This window comes from Prenolepis imparis, unplaced genomic scaffold (assembly GCF_030444845.1).
Source record: "Prenolepis imparis isolate NDT839.2.m4 unplaced genomic scaffold, iyPreImpa1.0 SCAF_143, whole genome shotgun sequence".
In the NCBI taxonomy this organism is placed as follows: Eukaryota; Metazoa; Arthropoda; class Insecta; order Hymenoptera; family Formicidae; genus Prenolepis; species Prenolepis imparis.
This window is the reverse complement of record NW_028141301.1, coordinates 65,808-78,099: the sequence shown is the minus strand read 5'-3', so window position 1 is coordinate 78,099 and position 12,292 is coordinate 65,808. Positions and strand designations below refer to the sequence as shown.

The 12,292-nt window shown below is 35.7% G+C and overlaps 1 pseudogene; it reads left to right on the top strand.

Annotated features, from left to right (window-relative positions):
* The first annotated feature begins 5,708 nt into the window (after positions 1 to 5,708).
* On the top strand, positions 5,709 to 7,888 carry LOC145947783 (protein arginine N-methyltransferase 1-like; annotated as a pseudogene).
* The last annotated feature ends 4,404 nt before the right edge of the window (positions 7,889 to 12,292 follow it).

The window sequence follows — 12,292 nt, the reverse complement described above, 5'->3', positions numbered from 1 at the left end:
AATAATATGCCCTAAGTATATTACTTCTTTACGTAAAAATTCGCACTTTTCCGGTTGCAATTTTAAATTATGTTTTCGTAATCTCTGTAGTACTTCCACGAGTCTTTTGTTATGATCCTCCAAACTGGATCCGTATATTACGATGTCGTCGAGATAAACGAGACATCTGAGCCCTTGTATCCCTGTTAGTACCGAATTCATTAATCGTTGGAAGGTCGCAGGCGCGTTTTTTAATCCAAACGGCATTCGGTTGAACTCGTAGTGTCCATAGGGGGTTGAAAAGGCGGTTTTGTTTTTATCGCGCTCAGCCATCGGTATCTGGTGATATCCTGATGCTAGATCAAGCGTCGTAAAATATTTGGCGTTCCCTAACTGGTCCAATATATCGGTAATATTAGGCAGGGGAAATGAGTCGCCTATAGTTAAATCGTTAACTTTTCGGAAGTCTACTACTACCCTGAGTCTTTGTTTTCCTGACGCATCGGCTTTTTTCGGCACTACTAATAATGGAGCATTCCATTGACTCATGCTTGTTCTAATAATTTGGTCTTTTAGCATTCCTTGCACTTGCTTATTTACTTCTGCTTTATGCTTCTCGGGAAGGCGGTATGGTCTTACGTTGACGGGCGAGGTGTCGGCGCGCGCGTTTATCTCGTGCTTTATCGTCGCGGTGCATGTCAGTGGTTCTTCATTTAAATGAAATATATCGCTATATTCTTCGCATATCCGTTGTACTGAGCGTTTTTCTTCGACGTTTAGATGATCCGTGCGTAATAATTGTCAGATTCGTTCGTCGCGCGTTGACGAGTTATGAGTGTCGCCCGTGTGTATCGTGTATACTTTGTGTGCGTTATCTTCACATATGTCTTCTACGGTTACGAGCGGCGTACTAATCTCTACGGTCTCGTCGGTCGTATTAATTATACTGACGGGGCACACAAAATTTTTTGGTTCTACCAGGCATTGTCCGATATATATTCCCGGTGCTGTTTCTTCGGCCTTTATCACGCCTATCTTATTACGATTCGTTGCCGCTTGTATTATCGTTTCGCTACGCGGTTTTAATTGAATTTTATTGTACGGTCGTAATTTTAATACGGCGTTTCCTATTTGAATCTCCTGTTTTTTGTAATCGCACGGGACTTGTTGCTTTTGTAGAAAATCGATTCCTATGATCCCTTCGTATTCCATTGGGAAGTCGTCCTTTACGACATAAATCGCGTGTTTGATTTTTCGGCTGCCTAGATCGATAGTCGCGTAGAATTTTCCTATTGTTCGCGCTTTATGCCCGGTTATGCCGATCAAAGTAATTTTGTCGTTGTATATCTCGGTTTCACCTTTCAGGTGTTTAACTTTTATTAAAGAGACAGTAGCTCCAGAATCGTAGAGCATGTTAATCTTGCCGTTCTTTACTTCGCGTATAGGTAGAGTTATTAAATTCAGGCTCGCTGCTCCACGAGGCGTCTGTCGCACGTGAGTCACCTGATATTCTATCGCGCGTGTCTTTTTATTATTTTCTTCTTGCCGTTCTTCCTCGTCACTGCTATACTCGGAGTCGGTATCTCTTTTTCGCGATTAGTACTCTGCGTTGATACCACTGCTTTTTATGCTTCGCGATTTTTTATTATCGGTTCCCTTATCGCGGTCCGGTGTATTTGTTTTCGGCCTTCCATTTAAAGTCCAACACTCGTCGCGATTATGTCCGCGTTTTTTGCAATAATTGCAGAATTTCTCTACGGTATTTGCGCGAGGGGGCTTGTCCGGTTTTGGGAGCGCGTATTTACTGCTGCGGCAATCGCGTCCGTAATGTCCCGATTTTCCGCATTTATAACATTGCGTGGTTTTATGTTGACCTTGTCGCGGTTGTTGCCCAGTTTTGCTTTGTGATGCATTTGTCATTCGCGATGCGTTAGATCCTATTAACTTTTCTTCTGCGGTTGCGCCCGTTATCGCTTCTTGGAGTGTTGTGTATCGTTGTGATCGCACGAGTATTTTCAATTCGTTACGTAACCCGAATTGGAAATTTAATAATGCTTGGCTTTGTATGGTTTCTAAAATAGCACGCTTATAGGTGCTCGAACGCTTTTCTCCCTCAATCATTGAGCTATATAATTTCCTGGCAAGTTTGTCGACGCGTTGTCCGAAACTCTGTGCCGGTTCGTTAAAGTTTTGCTTGAGCGAATTGAACTCGATTTGTAAATGCGCTGTACTCCGCTTACTTTGATAAGAATTTTCTAGTTGGTCTTTCAATTCTTCGAACGTTTGAATGTCTCGTGTCTCGAAATCTTGCATGGCTTTTCCCCGTAATTTAGTAAATAATATTCCTTGAATTAACGCTTCCTCGTCATCAGGGTGAATATTTTTAATTGCGTACGTACAGGAGTTTAGAAATTCTTGTAATCGGGTTCGCGTTGTGCCGTCGAACTCCGGTATCATTATTCGCGCCTCCTTTAGTGACATGTACCGTTGTGAGGCATTCCGCCGATTTCGGATGTCACGCTCGGTTCGTCCGTAAGCCATACGAGGCTCGTGCTCTTCGTCCGAATCTCGATCATAAGCGCGTTCGCGGGATCTAATCTGCCTATTGTCTAAGCGCCTATCCGCTCCCTGTTCGCGTGTGTGTTCGCGTAGATTCCGTCGATCTCCTGCGTCTCGATTTCGAGGGTAGTCGCGGTGATCACGTTGATTATTTCTGTCTCGCTCGGGAGTGAGTTCGCGTAGATCTTGCCGACTGTCGCATCTCTCTTCCGCATTTTGATTACGGGTGTGTTCACGGAGATGTCGATTATCGCGGTGCCTATTTGCATCCCGTTTGCGTGCGCGTTCGCGGGAGCTTTGACGACTGTCGTCTGATCTCTCTCCGCGTGACCTCCAATCGTACATTTTATTTATTTCTGTCCGCATTTCGATTTGTAAATCTCGTAGGCCTTGCAATACGTCGCGCATAATAGGATTTTCCTCGTTCGCGTTGTTTTCGACGGGTGTCCTATGTTCGGCGGGTGTCCTGTGTACGTCGACTTCTACGCGATGTACGTTTCCGCGCTCTATAGTTTCGCGTAGGCGACCAATTTCGCGGTCCACAGCACCCACGGATACGTCCGCTGCACCATTTGGTGGGGTGTGCATTACCGACATGTTATCTTCGTTAGAGTCAAAATCGCTACTATCGTACGTAGTTGACCATCCGCTTTTCTGTGACGCGTTGCTAGGGGTTTTGCTTGCGCGTATTTTAATTTCTTTTATATTTTCGTTATTACCGTCTGTTCGCGTCTTTAGTATACTTTCGTCAAAACTATCGAAGGGGAACTCGCGTTTAACAATGACGTTCGCGGGTAATTCGTTTTCGCTTTCGCTTGAATATTCGTTCTCTAATTTTCTACGAACTCGCTCGAGTCTTTCTACAGTTAAGGGTAACGCTTGAATCGCTCGTTTGGCTGAGTCGCTATGTAGCCAAGATTTGTTCGCTATCGGTTTCGGGGATGTCTTGTTCCCTTCCGACATTCACGCAGAAATATTATAAGGATCGGACTTACAGTATTACGGTTCGCATCGTTACGCTCTTTATCGCTCGGTACGGCTTGGCTGCTGCTGCTGCAACTCGATCGCTCGTGGGCTGATAACGGCTGGCGGCTCGGTGCTCGTGATTGATACGGCAGGTCGTCGCTCGGTGATGATGCGTTGTCCGTGAGATTGTCGCAGGTCGGCGTTGTCCTTGGGACGTTGGCGATCCTACTCGGTTCTCAGCTGCTTGCTTATCGCTCCTCGTACTGCTTGCGTTGTCCGTCCTTCACTTTCACTGCACGGTGACTTCTGCTTATTTCCGTCAGCTGTTTTTCTAACTGACGTGCCTGCTTCCACACGTTGTGTATGTGTGTATTGCGGGTCTTATTTTTTAGTATGCTGCTTTCTGTGTTGTCCGTCGATTATTTCGACGTGCCTGATTTTTCTAATACTTTTGTATTGTTTTCAGGTCTTCAGGTTCCTGCTGGTCCTGGCGGTCCGTCGGCGCAATCCCACCGCTGCCACCAATTTTGTTGTGTGCCTCGAACAAGGCACTGGGGTTGCGCCGAATTAAGGATGAGGATCCTCGGGTCGACCGGGATGTCGTAGGAAGATAGGAAGATTATTCTCTCTTCTTTTGATTAAATATATTTTTATTTCGGATTGAATATGGTTTCGCTTTATTTCTCGTCCTTTCTTTAAATATATATTCGCGTAACATTCGATGAGCGTATATTCGTATTCCTCTCAATAATTCAGGTCTTTGTTAGTGAGTCTCGTTCTGATGTTCTGGTTTCTTATTAGCGACCACGTCTTGATGTTTAGGAATTGTATTCGAGACTCCGTCTTGATGTTTAGGAGTTTTATTCGAGACTGCCTTCGCGGGCGGGCTCTCCGTCCTATCTCCTCTTTGTTTCTTGGATTTCTTTCGGGAGAGGCCCTTGGAAACAGGTCTCTGATTGGTTAACAATACTCACGCGTTTTTGATCTAATTGCAAGCGAAGCAGGTCGAAGTCCCTGGTCTTCGCTTGCATCTCGCGGTTTCCGGTGCTTCGCGCGTGTCTCGCTGCGTTAGCGTTTTCACGCGACGAGCGTTTGTCGAGAGCGCTCTTTTATAAGCAAAAATGCTTTACAGTATTCTATAAAGATATTCAGTAAATTCTAATTTCTAATAACTACTGGTTATAGTTCGGGCTATAACAAAATAAATGCATTCTTTTCTGTCTATAAAATTGCAAGATATAAATATTATATAAATAATTAAAAATATACTACATGTATAGTGAGAAATATACGTAACAGAGAGTTTGTGCAAATGTGACAGTATAATGACTAATAAGTATATGTATAATATATAAATCGAATATTATATTTAGCAATAGAGACAATAGTTTAAATTTTTTAGATACTACTATGATATTTTATAATAATAGAATAATTTTTGACTGGCATTGTCCTACTTTCTCCGGTAGATACTTGAACTTCTTGTCCCAGCATCTTCTTCGTCATAAAAAAAAAGTATAGTCTTAGGCCTAATAATTTTTATCACATCCACGCTTTTATTCTGAAAATTTTATTTTTATCACTAATACATTATTAGTCAATGGCTATCCGCTTAAATGCATTTTCCGGACTTTCCACGAACGTTTAGGATTCTTTTCAATAGAAAAAACCTACGACACAAAGTTTTTACTATTTGTATTTTGATTGCAATTAATTAACGATCGTCATATTTATTTATTGTGTTGTTATGCCATTTGCGCTCTTCCGCCTGCGCTTGTACTTTAAAAAGTCTTAATATAGTGTACTTTTAATTGAATTATTAATGAGCTTTTCTCCTTAATTTGTTTTTTTAAATTAAATAAGAATTTTCCATTATAGAATATATTATACTTAAATAAATTTAAACTATAAAATGTTTTCTATTAAACGTATAATTTTATTTTTCCAGATATCTGTGTATGTATATACAGAATAAAACCTAAATAGTTTCAGCAATACCTTATAGGACACCGTGTATGTATAGTATATTTGATACATTTATACATCTTTTAATTGAGGTCAAATAGAAAAACAGAAATTGAATATATAGAAAAATAGCAATATCATATATATATATATATATATGAAACAAAAGAAAGGTGTGGATTATTCTATATAAAATTTTTATTTATAGCTTGTGTGTTACCTGTAAATATTAGTAAATAATGGATCAATATTTTAAAAGCTACGAAAAATTCGACGTAATTAAAATACATATGTATATAATTGATTATATAATGTTTATTGTATGCATATATTTATTAAATGTATTTTTAGATACATAAATTAATGCTAAACAAAATACATGTTTTAATGGCATACAAGAATGCCATTTTTAATATGAAAGAAAAATTTCAAGATAAAACAGTGATGGATGTTGGTTGAAGTAAATTATTAAATTATTATATTTGTATTACAATCAATTACACACGTATACTTATAATTGTTGAAATTTAATAAAGTAGATTATCAAGTGATTTTATTTGGAACACAAGTGTAAGTGATTTCGCTTTTGGGCGGAAGGATATTGGAGTACGAGATTAGCGCGTGATCAGTCGGTCGATCTAGATTATTCGCGGATAATCAATGGCTTTCGATAGCTTCCGTCACGTCCATCGAGCCTGCCGTCGTAAGGCATATACAATAGGATTATTCGTATCTTTATTTCTCTCGCTCAAAAGCTCTCTCTTTCTCACTCGCTCGTATCACGCGTATTTACACACATTCGTTCGACCTACATGCTAACGGTCCTGAAGCACGAATAAACATACTTATTTAACATATATATACAGGGTGTCCGGTAATAGTCACGCCAACCGTCGTGTGTAGATTCTTGGGATCATTTGGAGACGATTTTTCCTCAGCGAAAATGTCGAGGGAGGTCATTATTTTTTGCATGTTTTCAATTTTTGCCATCATGTATCTTTGTAACTAAGCCTTAAATTAAAATTCTATTAAAATAAACTCTACCTAAAATTAACTGAAGAATGTGAATTTATTATTATTTTATTTCCACAAGGCTTAGTTTGCGAAAAACCCTTTATTTTCAATCGCTTATAACTCAAAAATTATTGGTGTCTCGACATTTTTGCTGAGGAAAAATCGTCTCCAAATGATCCCAAGAATCTGCACACGACGGTTGGCGTGACTATTACCGGACACCCTGTATACACACACACACACACACATCTATATATACTAATTATTATAAATATATATTATATGTAGGTTTTACTTTCTTTGATATATTATATTATAACACATGTAAAATAATACATATATATATAATATATACATTTTTTTGCAGGTATATTATCAATTTTTTGTGCTCAAGCTGGCGTGAAGAAAGTATATGCAGTGGAAGCAAACATGTTGGCAAAGACTATTAAACAAGTATCGATAGAAAATAATCTACAGAATACAATTAAAATAATTCATAGTAAGGTGGAGGACATCCATTCGAATAGTTTGGAGAAAATAGACATAATATGTTTCGCAATGGATGGGTTTTATCTGGCAGGGTGAGGATGGATTGAAAGGTAGGATTATTAGATTCCGTAATTTTTTTGCTAGAGATAACTTCTTACGAGAGGATGGTTTGTTATTCCCATCCGAAGCAAAATTGTTTGCTTCGCCGTTACCATCTCTGTAAGTTTCAAATTGTTTAAAAAATATAGTAATGCATTTACTTTTTTCTTTTTCTTTCTTATTCTTTTTCTATCATAATTTCAAAAAATCTATAGTCACTCAACAATATACTCAATTTTTATTTAGAGGTCTTGGAAAAGAAGTAAAGAAAAATCAAGTCAGTGAAGCCAGAAATGCTACTTCTAAAATCCAGATAATCTTTTGGCGAGTGAAACCTTGCTTGCTTAATTGGATTTAAAAATATAACATCTCTGTAGAAGAAGTAAATCTATTGGATGGAAAAAAATATTATGCGAGAAGTCTGGAAATTATCAAGGGATATGCATTATTTGGTTTGCGGTCAAATTTCCAGATGGTTCAGAACTATCTACATTACCTCGCGATGATGCAACTCATTGGAAACAAACTGCGATTGTTCTGCCTACAGATATACAGGTGTCAAAATATGATCCTATATCGTTTATAAATTGAAATTGAAGAGAGACGAATCGAAAATCCGAGGCGTTTACAACATAGAATTAAATTGTGATCATAATTTTAAATCGTCCATGTTAAATGTACGTATATGAATTTCATTCTACTGACATTCACTTTTCTTGTATAAATTTTCCTTCTTATTTTTGTGTTACTATTTTTGTTTATACAGGAGATACATGAAATGTTTACGGATTGTTTAGCAAATTATAGCAGATCCTAGAAACTGAAATATTTAATTTAAACTAATAAATAGTTGAAATTACTTTTAAAACTTTTTTATTTGCACTTTTATCTCGCGTTTGGTTTTTATTAGTCTCTTTTTATTATTGAACGAATTAAGTTTGTTGGGTGCAGCTGAAATAAGTGTTCCATGTAGTTATTATATACACGAGAGGAATTATATATTGAAGATCAAGCAAATAATGCAAATGATTTGCTAACTGAATGGTATAGTACAACAGGAAATGTTAGTTTATAGATTTGTAGATATGTTAAAACACCTAATAAACATTTTTCTAAATATAATGCCAAGAAAATATTTAATTGTTATGTTATGTTTTGGTCACCTGTTTTACGTGTATGGTATAATTAATATATGTATTTACATTTATCTATAAAATTTTTTCAGATTTACAACTTTATTGAACGTAAACACTGAGATAAGTTATTTAGAACAGAACCTTCTATTCCTCTATCATTATATAAGAATAAAAATTTGATAAAAAAAAAAGAAAAAATGTGAAATGGTTTATGAATTTTACAGGTAATCCAGTAAATTGTGACAAGAAAAAAATAATTCTTTATAAAAATCTGATAAAAAGAAAAACTATTTTCTATTTGCACATAATAACATATAATTTGTTAATTAAAAAAATATTGAAAATTATTTTAAATATAATAGACATAGACAAAGTGTTAAAAAAACGCGCTATGAATGAACGTTCAATGGTCAAACAACGCGAAACATGTCGATTATTTCGGCCAGGGTACCGGATCTCGATATTTCGGTGAGTCGCGCCCCAATAGGAATCGATTATAGATCCTTCGGTGATCCTTACATCGTCGCGCAGGATTAAAAGCGCACGCGTCGCGCGTAAATTGGATCACTGCGCCACGCAAGACACGCGCAGAACTCGACACCGCGATTATTTCGCTCATCGCGCAACGCGATTATAATCGCGAATCAATCAACGAGCTCCATGTGTGTGAACTATCCCCACCCGAAGGTCGCAATCGCGGAAACGAAGGACCTCGTGCCTCGTGGTCGAATAATCGGTCACTTCCGTGCCGAATCCAGGGCAGTTAAGAAGGTGTAAAGTTCTCTCTTCGGTAAGTAATTTTTGATATAACGATAAATTTTATTAAGATCAAAATTGAATATGTTAATTGTTTTCGTATTCTGTCCCCTTCTACTTCAAAAGTAAAAGTGATGAAAATGTTACGCTAAAATCATGCGCTGCAATATAATATGCAATAAAATATCCCTTTTTCGATTTATAATTCATTTGATATACTTAATGATTCATAATTTAGATTATACAATAATGCAATTTGAATGAAAAATGAGTCAAACGGTTTTGAGTTATATTTTTTCTGTGCAATTTTTAAGAAAGGGGAAATTATGAAATAAAATATACATATAATCAGCGTTGTTCGTTAGTAGAGGACCTTTATCTGTTAACTGCGAGGATGATAGCTACTATTCGACACATGTCTTATGGATATATGTATATGTCTATGTAAAAAATTTAGCTGGTAGAGTGATTTTTATTTAATATAATTTCTCTTCTGTGAAGCATCCACAGAAACAATAATTCAAAATTTTTCATTTTTCATTAAGGTAATAGCGCTATATATTTCATAAACGCGAATTATGAAAATTATTACATGTTCTACTTTTAAAAATATAAAGATATAATTTAATAAGTTATATATGCAATTATTAAGTTAATAATAAATAATATTTTTGGTATATTTTAATACTATTGAAAACAAGTAGTATATATGAAAAGATTGATTTATTTTTATAAACGCTTGAAATTAATTCAATGTCTTTTTTTCACTTTTAACTTTATTATTCAAAATGACTTGAATAAAAAAATCGGAAATTATAATAGAGATAATAAAGTATTTGTCGAATTAACAAAATACAAATTATTGTATTAGTATCTGAAAAGAGAGAGATGACACAGTAATATTTTCTGTTGTGCTAATAACGTCTCTATGAATATGACTATATTACGACGAGATGTAAATTAATTACGACAATTAGTACAATTGGATTTACGCAATGGCTAAAGATTGCCTAAAGGAGAAGGATATTTATCTCTATTCCCTTTTTATATCTTCAGTATTATATACTCTATCTTTACAATTTTATATAAGATTTAATTTTTTATAAAATAATTAGGAGAAAGAGATAAAATTATTCTGTTTCAGTATTCTCGGGTTTGTGATACATATATGATATATATTATTGCATCAAAATATTTTACATTTCTATATGTTTAAATGAAATATTACATATATGTACTTTGACGATACACCCTTCCTTCCGTGCTTTTATACATATATTTTATACATATATTTAAAAATTGCAACATTAAACATTATTTAAAATGACAATAAGAGAACTGGCTTGATTATATTAAATATAATATATTATTATTAGATTTTAGTACCACAGCATTGAAGTTTTTAGATATCTGAATCGAGAGATTTATAATTTAAGAATTAAAAAATTTAATGAAAAATCCAAACTAGAACAGCGTTTGGAAGATCTAATAGTCATGACATTACAATGGTATCATCCCGAGAAATTTATTACTGACTTGCTTATGAATAAATTCATAGATAATATCGTGCAAGAAGTATTCAAGTTTTTGAAAGATAAGTAGCCCCAGCATCCAATATTTTCGTTATTACCTGAACAATTCTCGGTTTGGAAAAATAATTATATTGATAAGAATTATTGGAGCGAAAGGGACGCAAAGGCGATTAAGCATGTTCTTGGTTTCGAATCCTCTAAATCATGGATGGAATCGAATCAAATAAATACGAGACGGTTCTAATGTATTTTAAGATATATCATTAAAAAAAACATTAGTATGTTTAATTGATCAATGTATTAAATAAACATGTACATTTTTAGCCAATGCAATTTAACAGAGAGGTACCACAGTATTAAAGTTTTTAAATATCTGAATAAAGATATTTATGATTTAAGAATTAAAAAACTTAACGAAAAACCCAAACTAGAACAGCGTTTGGAAGATTTAATACTCGTGACACTACAATGTTATCATCGGGAGACTACTGACTTGCTTATAGATAAATTCATAGACAATATTGTGGAAAAAGTATTACAGGTTTTGAAAAATGAAAATACCTTGCATCCAATATTTTCGTTATTACCAGAACAATTCTCAATTTGGAAAAATAATTATATCGATAAGAATTATTGGAGCGAAGGAGACGCAAAGGCGATAAAGCGTGTTCTTGATGAAGTGCTTGTAAGTTTCGATTCCTATAAATCATGGATGGAACCGAATCAAATAAATACGAGACGGTTCTATAGGCCGCCGGCTTGTTCGAAGGATTTTACTGTCTCAACGAGACATATTATCGCGCGCAGAGTCTACGCATATCAGTAATTCGTAACGCAATTGTTTTAACCGAATCTTGACCGATTACTAACTGCCAAAGCGTGTCTCAGTATAACGTCTTACTGCGAGAGAGTGCTCAGATTCTCAAGATTTCATCGATTATTTGAAGGATGGCTGATGGAAGTAAGCAGAATTACGAACAGAGGTATGATAGGATATGGGAAGATATTTTCTTCGTTTTTGTTCACAATCGAACAACTTGTGTTCTCTGTGGTTACGAGCCGTCTGTCGTAAAAAAATACGTTCTCGAGAGACATTATAGAGTCAAACATTCCGGACAATATTGCAATTATACGTATCAGGAAAAATTAAACATACTCGAGGGTTTAAAATTAGTTTATCAGGCAGATAATAGCGTTTCTCATAATAATACATTAATTTCTAACGCCGACAATAATGATGCAAAAGCTTTAGCTGCATCATACGCTATTTCGTTCCTCATCGCGAAGCATTCCAAATCGTTTAGTGATGGTGAGTTTATAAAAAAATGTCTCGTTGAGACAGTAAAATCCTTCGACGGTAAATTGACAGTTGACGAAGCTACAAGTATTTCGCTCAGTCATCAAACAATAGGACGTAGAATTACTAATATTGCGCTTTCTATTGAAGATAAATTAAAATCTTTGTTAGCAACTTGCTCGTACTTTTCATTGTGTCTTGATGAAAGCACCGATAATCGACACGTGAGCCAGTTGAGTATTTTTACTCGAATCGTCCAAAACGATTTCTCATGTGTCGAGGAGCTTTTAGATTTTGTTGCTTTGCATGACACAACTACGGGTAGATATCTTCAGAGCTGTAGAAAAAACTCTCAATAAATTTAATGTAGATTTTACAAAATGTTCGGCTATAGTAACAGATGGTGCCAAAGCGATGACTGGCGCAAAAATTGGTTTTTCGGTCAAATCAGACAGCGAGATTTAAAATTTCCGATTATTCATTGCATTATTCATCAAGAA